This window comes from Tiliqua scincoides, chromosome 9 (genome assembly GCF_035046505.1).
Source record: "Tiliqua scincoides isolate rTilSci1 chromosome 9, rTilSci1.hap2, whole genome shotgun sequence".
NCBI lineage: Eukaryota > Metazoa > Chordata > Lepidosauria > Squamata > Scincidae > Tiliqua > Tiliqua scincoides.
Genome location: NC_089829.1, coordinates 20,426,226 through 20,433,226, shown reverse-complemented (window position 1 = coordinate 20,433,226; position 7,001 = coordinate 20,426,226).

Here is a 7,001-nt window from a genome sequence, read left to right as displayed (position 1 = left end):
TCAAAAGGGTGGTAAAAAAATTTCTCTTTTCCCAGGGCTTTTATTGATTTGCTTTCACTGATTGAAAACTGGTTTCCCACTTGTTGAGGTCCACTCCTAAGGCCTTCAGATCCCTCTTGCAGATGTCCTTGTATCGCAGCTGTGGTCTACCTGTAGGGCGCTTTCCTTGCACGAGTTCTCCATAGAGGAGATCCTTTGGGATTCAGCCATCATCCATTCTCACGACACGACCGAGCCAACGCAGGCATCTCTGTTTCAGCAGTGGTCCAATAAGAAGCTGACGGAACATACCAAGATCCAGGTCTACAGAGCTTGCGTCCTGTGTACACTTCTGTACTGCAGCGAGTCATGGACTCTTCGCTCACAACAGGAGAGGAAACTGAACGCTTTCCACATGCGCTGCCTCCGACGCATTCTCAGCATCACCTGGCAGGACAAAGTTCCAAACAACACAGTCCTGGAACATGCTGGAATCCCTAGCATGTGTGCCAGAGGCAGGCACATGTCTTTCCCAGATGAAGACAGCCGGGCAATTTAAACATCTTCTGAACAGAGCCAGAGGGAGCTGGTGGCTGAGAAGGAAGTAAGTCTAAGGGCGCAATCCTAACCCCTTATGTCAGTGCTTTCCAGCACTGACATAAGGGCAATGTAGCTCTGAGGTAAGGAAACAAACATTCCCTTACTTTGAGGAGGCCTCCGTGAGTGACACCCAACTGCAGGGTGTAGCACGCGTTCCCTTGGCACCGCCATGCCAGTGCTGGAAAGCACTGACATAACAGGTTAGGATTGCACCCTTAGAAGACAACTTCAGGGCAGGAACTAAACTAATTCTTATCCAGTGATGAACTACAGATCATTGAGTAATTAAGCATTTTTAACGAGTGAGTGAGTGAGTGAGTGAGTGAGCGAGCGAGCGAGCGAGCGAGCGGGCGGGCGGGCGGGCGGGCGGGCGGGCGAGGGCCAGTGGCTGACCATCAATCCTTCTCTCTTCAGGCAGCTTCAGCTCAAGACCCCTCCCTTCCCCCTGAGTATACTTGAGCAGACTAGAGTAAATTAGGGTCTCTTGGGTATGGGTATGAAGGAAAGATACTTTGCATTGGTGAAGGGAGGGGTTGGAGTGAAGTCTTTCTAAGCACCTTGAAAGAGACTGATTTAAGGACTGTCAACTTTTGTCTTACATCACAAAGGTCAGCAAGGCTGTTTTTAAATCACCGGAGCAAAGGGACTTTATTTTTTAAATTGATTTGCTTTAGTGTGTTTTTTGCCATCCACCTGAGTCCTGGGAACTCTCGAATAACGAGACTCAAGCTGTATATTACATATAATTTTACATACACACTTCGAAAATGTGACTGTCTGTGTAATGTTTCTCAACCAAATCAGACTATGCTAAGAACATACCAACTTGCTACAGTGTAACTACAGTGAAAATTAATTGTTGAATCAGAGTTCAGGCAAGTCACCTGTCTCAACTGTGTTTTTCTGATTAGCTTATCTTCTTTAGAATGTCTCACTGGCTTTCAACATACATATAGATGCATATAGGGCAAGAAAAATGCTTAAAATTGTACTTAACTAGTAACAAACACTTGATTTAATCTATGTTTAAATTATTCCTCTCATTTGTGCATTGTGCTGAAATTAAGGAAACCCGTTTCAGCATTTGCATTGTGACCTGGCAATGCAAAAAATTTCCTGCCATTTTAAGTAGTTCTAAACGGCTTTCATAATCTTTACTACTCTCAAAATACTTATCATTACATGTCTAGAGGCAGGAGAGAGTGGTGATAATGAAATAAAAACATATAACACTGCTTTCTACTTTAAAAAAAACTGCAAAAATGAAATATAATAAAACCATGTAATTTTCCAACATTCTTCACCTGCTGATGCTGTACAAGGACAGACATGTTAAGAGCAGGAATAAAGAAAGGCATGATTCAAAAGAGGAAAGATAAGGAAGGGTTAGAAAATATGGTGGAAATTAAGGGCGCAATACTAACTGGCAGTTATGCCGGCATAGGTGGCCCTGGAGGGTCGCAAACGTGCCATTAAGCATGTTTGCGCCTCCGTGAGCGGGAGATGCGCTGACACGCAGATGGAGGCAGAAGCCTCCGCCATGGCTACCGTGCCACCGCGTGTGTCGATGCAAGCGCACAAGCGGCAAAGGTAGGCATGGGGGTGTGTGGGGAGGGGCTGGGAGGGGCGTTACTGGGCGGGGGGAGAGCGGGTGCATGGGGAGCTGGGGCGGGGCTGGGACCCGGCGGTTATGCCAGATCCCAACCCCTGTCCCCGGGGTGAGCGGAGTGGCTTCAAGCCGCTACGCTCTCCTTCGACTTGTGCTGTCTCCAGAGGAGGTGCAGGTCCGAGGAGACCCATAGGGGTGCGCAGCCCTTACCCACAGGTAAGGGGAAGAGCTTCCCCTTGCCTGTGGCTGAGCCGCTGCTCGCGGCAAACCTGCGTTGGATGCAGCACAAGCCTCCTGGCTTGCCTGCTCCAGTGTGGGTTTGGATTGCGCCCTAAGTTAAGAGAGCATGACATAAACAGAATGGAGAAGGCTGGGGGAAGGGGCAGAAGAACAAAAGGCAGAGAAAGAAGACAGGGGTGGCCAGGCTAAGGGCTATTAGGAAACTCTTCTTCAGTCATTAAGTCATGTCCAACTCTTTGCGACCCCATGGACCGCAGCACGCCAGGCCTCCCTGTCTACCACTAACTTCTGGAGTGTGTCCAAATTCATGTTCATTGCTTCCATGACACTATCTAGCCATCTCATCCTCAGCCATCCCTTCTCCTTTTCCCAACATCAGGGTCTTTTCTAAAGAGCCCTCCCTTCTCATGAGATGGCCAAAGTATTTAAGCTTTAGGAGAAAACAAAGAGGTAGATTCAGCCAGAGGAGGTTGCAACCAGGTGTGGGAAGTGAGGAGGGAACAGAAGGGAGAAACTGCTGAAGCCTGAATAACATGGTTCCTGATGGAGAGATGGAGGACCTTGTCAGACTGCAAAGAGTGAGAGGGACATCCAAACACAGCAACTGCTGCCTAGTGTGCCCCCTGCCTGCCCGCTGAGACCGCCCTCAGCTGCAGATTGAAGCCTCCCACTGCAAGGAAGAGCACACATGCTTGCTTGCAGGTTGGGAGCAGAGTGGAGAAGGGAAGCTGCCGCCGCCTGCTATGCAAGTGGTTTGGCTACTTTTGGAACTGAGGGGCTCTGTGTGATGGAGATGAAAGATTCTCAGCCAGGAAGCTAGAAAGAAATAGCATCACCCAGTCCCTCGAAGGCTTTTGATTTTGCCCAGTTCCCTAGTCCCTCTGAGATGATAAGACACACTTTCTTCCAGGGACTGCCTCACACTCAGTCCCTGGAAGGCCCATCATGATTTTGAAGAATCAGTCCTCATTTGCCCTGTGGGGTGTGTGTGGGATTAAGGGAAGTTGCACAACAGCCTCTGTGCCATAACAAACTGAACCCTGAGGACAGTGACATAATAAATGTTGAGGTGCAGGAGCTTGTCACATCATCCCCAACAGCATGCCTCACTATGGCTGAACCCCACCCTCAAATCAATTCCACCCCCAGATCAATGACCCCTGATAACTGAGTAAGAGGTACTTTTTTAAGTGAGTGTTCCTCTTTTATTTAGCAGGGGGAGAGTAACTGGCCCAGCAGTGTCTTTTCTAGTGGCTGTCTGCTGGTGTTCTTTGGCATCTTTTTAGATTGTTAGTCCTTTTGGGACAGGGAGCCAATACTTGTCTGATTTTCTCTGTAAGCCACTTTGTAAACTTTTTGTTGAGAAGCAGGATATAAATACTGTTAATTAAAATAATAATGTCCTCATCAGAGTATTTTTTTTCTCTGCTTTTTATTCCTACTTTGAAACTTATTGGATCTAGTTCATTTCATCCCCTGCTCTTGGAGTGGACTGCAATATCTGAAAACAAATGTTTTAAAAAAGATCAAAAATGGGATTCAAAAATATCTCAGATAAATCAGGTATTTCAAAGTGCAAGCCTGTGCATATTTACTCAGAAGTATGTCTCATGATTAACAGGAATCACTCTTAGGTAAATTTCCCTAGCCTTGTAACCTTAAAGTAACACATTCTATTTACTATCTCTCATGTAACTCTTGGCAAAGGCAATAGCTTAAACCACCATTTCTCAAACTGTGGGTCAGGACCCGATTTCTGGTGGGTCCCGCAGAGCCTCATGGGTGATGAAAAGGTCAGATAAATAAATGCCTCAAGTCCAGAGGCTATTCAAAAATCAGATAGCTATAAATTGTCCTACAAAGAGCAAACATTTTTATAGACTTTGGCCACAATCCTAACCAGGTTTACTCAGAAGTAAGTCCTATTTTGTTTAATGGGGCTTACTCTCAGGAAAGTGTGGTTAGGATTGCAGCCTTTATATCTCTATAATAGAATGGAAAGCAATCAAAAAGTGTGCTTAAAAAGTGCGTGCGAGTTAATGGGCCAGAAGGACTTAAGCACATTTTAATATACAGTTGTATACAAGACTAGAGTAAATTACCCTTGCACAGGGTCTCTTGGGTATGGGTCCCAATTGGGAGCAATTGGTCCAACTGACTTAAAGCTGACCCTGCCACTGGCCCTCAAATTATTTACTTGGAGAAGTAGTTAAAAAAATTTGGGGTCAGCTTCAAGACGATTGAAGTAGCTAACCCTTCTCTAGCTTTAGCTTCCTAGAAGGGGCAGCCAGGAAAAAAATGGGATCTTTTAGGTTGGGCACAAGGACGAGTATTAATGAGAATTAATTCAAGAAACAGGCAAGGGAGCACCTTCAAAAGAGATTTATTGAAGAAGTATGTGATTGCAAAGATACAGGTCTCATTTAAAAAATCTCTAAACATAACAGGTGTGTTTGTGTGATATGTTCCCAGGTGTGGTGTGACTGTGTGTGCGCTTGTATTTGGTCCACCAATATGAAAGGAAAAGGGAAAGCTCTGCTTTTGAAACCCCACCTGGAGGTGGGAGAAAGTTGGGTGGTGAGGCAGAGGAATGGGAAGTTGGGAAAAGGGAGAGAGAGTGTCAAAGTGCGATCATAGCTCTGACTCTGGAGAGCCATGCTGGAGGGTGTGATGCAGTGTGGAAACTCAGTACAAACGAAGGGGTTGTTGTACCAGGTAGAGTGACAGCTTGCTGGCCAAAATCCTCCAGTATTTAATAAGTTCCTGGAGTCCTTGCTACATGGCCACTCTGGGGTAAGCAGATTAATCTTGTTAACTGGGTGGGAAAGGGGCTCTGGGGTGTTCAGTATTAGTGTGTAAATGTGTAACTTGCTGTGTTAATGGACTCAGAACAGGCACCTACTGATGTGTCAGTTCCAGGCACACAGTCAGGAGTATCAAGATGCAAATAAACAGGAAAAGTTGCCTAAGGGGTTGGATTAACAGTAACAGTCAAAATGCAGAAGCAAACCGAGCACAATTAGCATGTAATGCAGTTGTATGACAGGGGGTGGGTGGGGTGGTGGTGGAGGTTTACAGACACATTGGAGTGGAGTTGTGTCATTGAAACAGTTACAAAACAGGTGCAAAGAGGAGGCTATATATTGAAACTGACAGTCCAAACCAAAAGGCACACAGCCTTTTGCACCACTGGAAGTGAGTTCCACTGTCTAATAAATGTAATAATAGCTAATTATTACTGTATGGTGTATGTTGGCAGTGCTCCCAGTCTGTTATCGGAACTGACTACACCCAGCAGGGCAGGTCAAGCAGCGGTGGGGCAGGGAGGGGTAAAATGGGGCAGGGAGCGGGAAAGAACAGTGGGGTTTGGAGGCTGCGGAAAGGGGTGGATTCAGCAGCGACGGATGCTGCATCCAGCGGTTCCAAAATAGGGAATGTATAGATAATGAAGATGGGGAAGAATTGACATAAAAACGGAATGGTGTGGGCAGTTGAGAGAAAAGCGGCGCAAGCAATGTTCCCTGTAAGAGGTCAGTGCCACTGTGTGGATCCCTTACCGCACAGCATGGCAACCAAGTTGTGGCACAGCATGGCATCCAAGTTGTGATGCCTTCTCTGGACAATGAATGACAACATGCGTCATAGCCGAACTTCCAGGTTATTGAGTTCTGAGCTATGCGGGGCTTGGCTGAGCTATGCAGGCCTTGCAGCTGCACAGCTTAGCAGGAACAGCGGGTGCAAGGATGAAATACTCCCCAAAAGAACAGGGATTTTTTTTCCTTTTGTCCTTTTCTCCCATTGATTTGTAATAGTTCCCTAGTCCCTCTGAGATGATAAGACACACTTTCTTAAGACACACTTTTAACCTCTAAACAAGTATCTTATGAATTGATTTTAATCACAGATTTTTCCTTTTCCCATCGGAACAAGTTTTGTTCTCATCCAGTTTGCGGACTGGGGATTATTGTTATGGATTCATCACCTCTTTTGTAGCTCCACCTTCACCAATCAGTCCTGAGTGAGTCAAACAAATGCGGGAAGCTATGAACTTGTTTTGTTCATCCCCTTAATTTATGGGATGGATGATTGGGTTAAATTAGGGAACTTCTAATGTGGCACTGTGGGCCAAATCTCATTGTGTTCACTGGGGCTCATTTTCTGGAATGCATCTGGGATTGCAGCTTGAAATTAATCTAGCAGGCCTTTAGCGTTAAATACATGGCAGGAGGGGTTTAGACTTCAGCAAAACAGTATTATTTTGTTGACTTACACTTTATTCATTTGATGATTTTGTGTTGTTTACTTTGTCCATTTCTCTTGTATGTACTACTTTTATATGCTCCATAATCACATGTGACCTGTAATGTCTTCCATAAATCAATAAATCATTTGATGTGTTTCAATTACAGTTATGGACTGTGGACTTCCCTACTGGTTCAGCTTTAGCTATTGAGGTGTAAACAGAACCTGACTTTCAAGTTGCATTAACAGAGGTACAGAGCCTAGATCACAAGAAGTCTTCATTCCACTCCATTCTGTACTAGTCAGATGCTACTTGGAAAACGAAACTGCA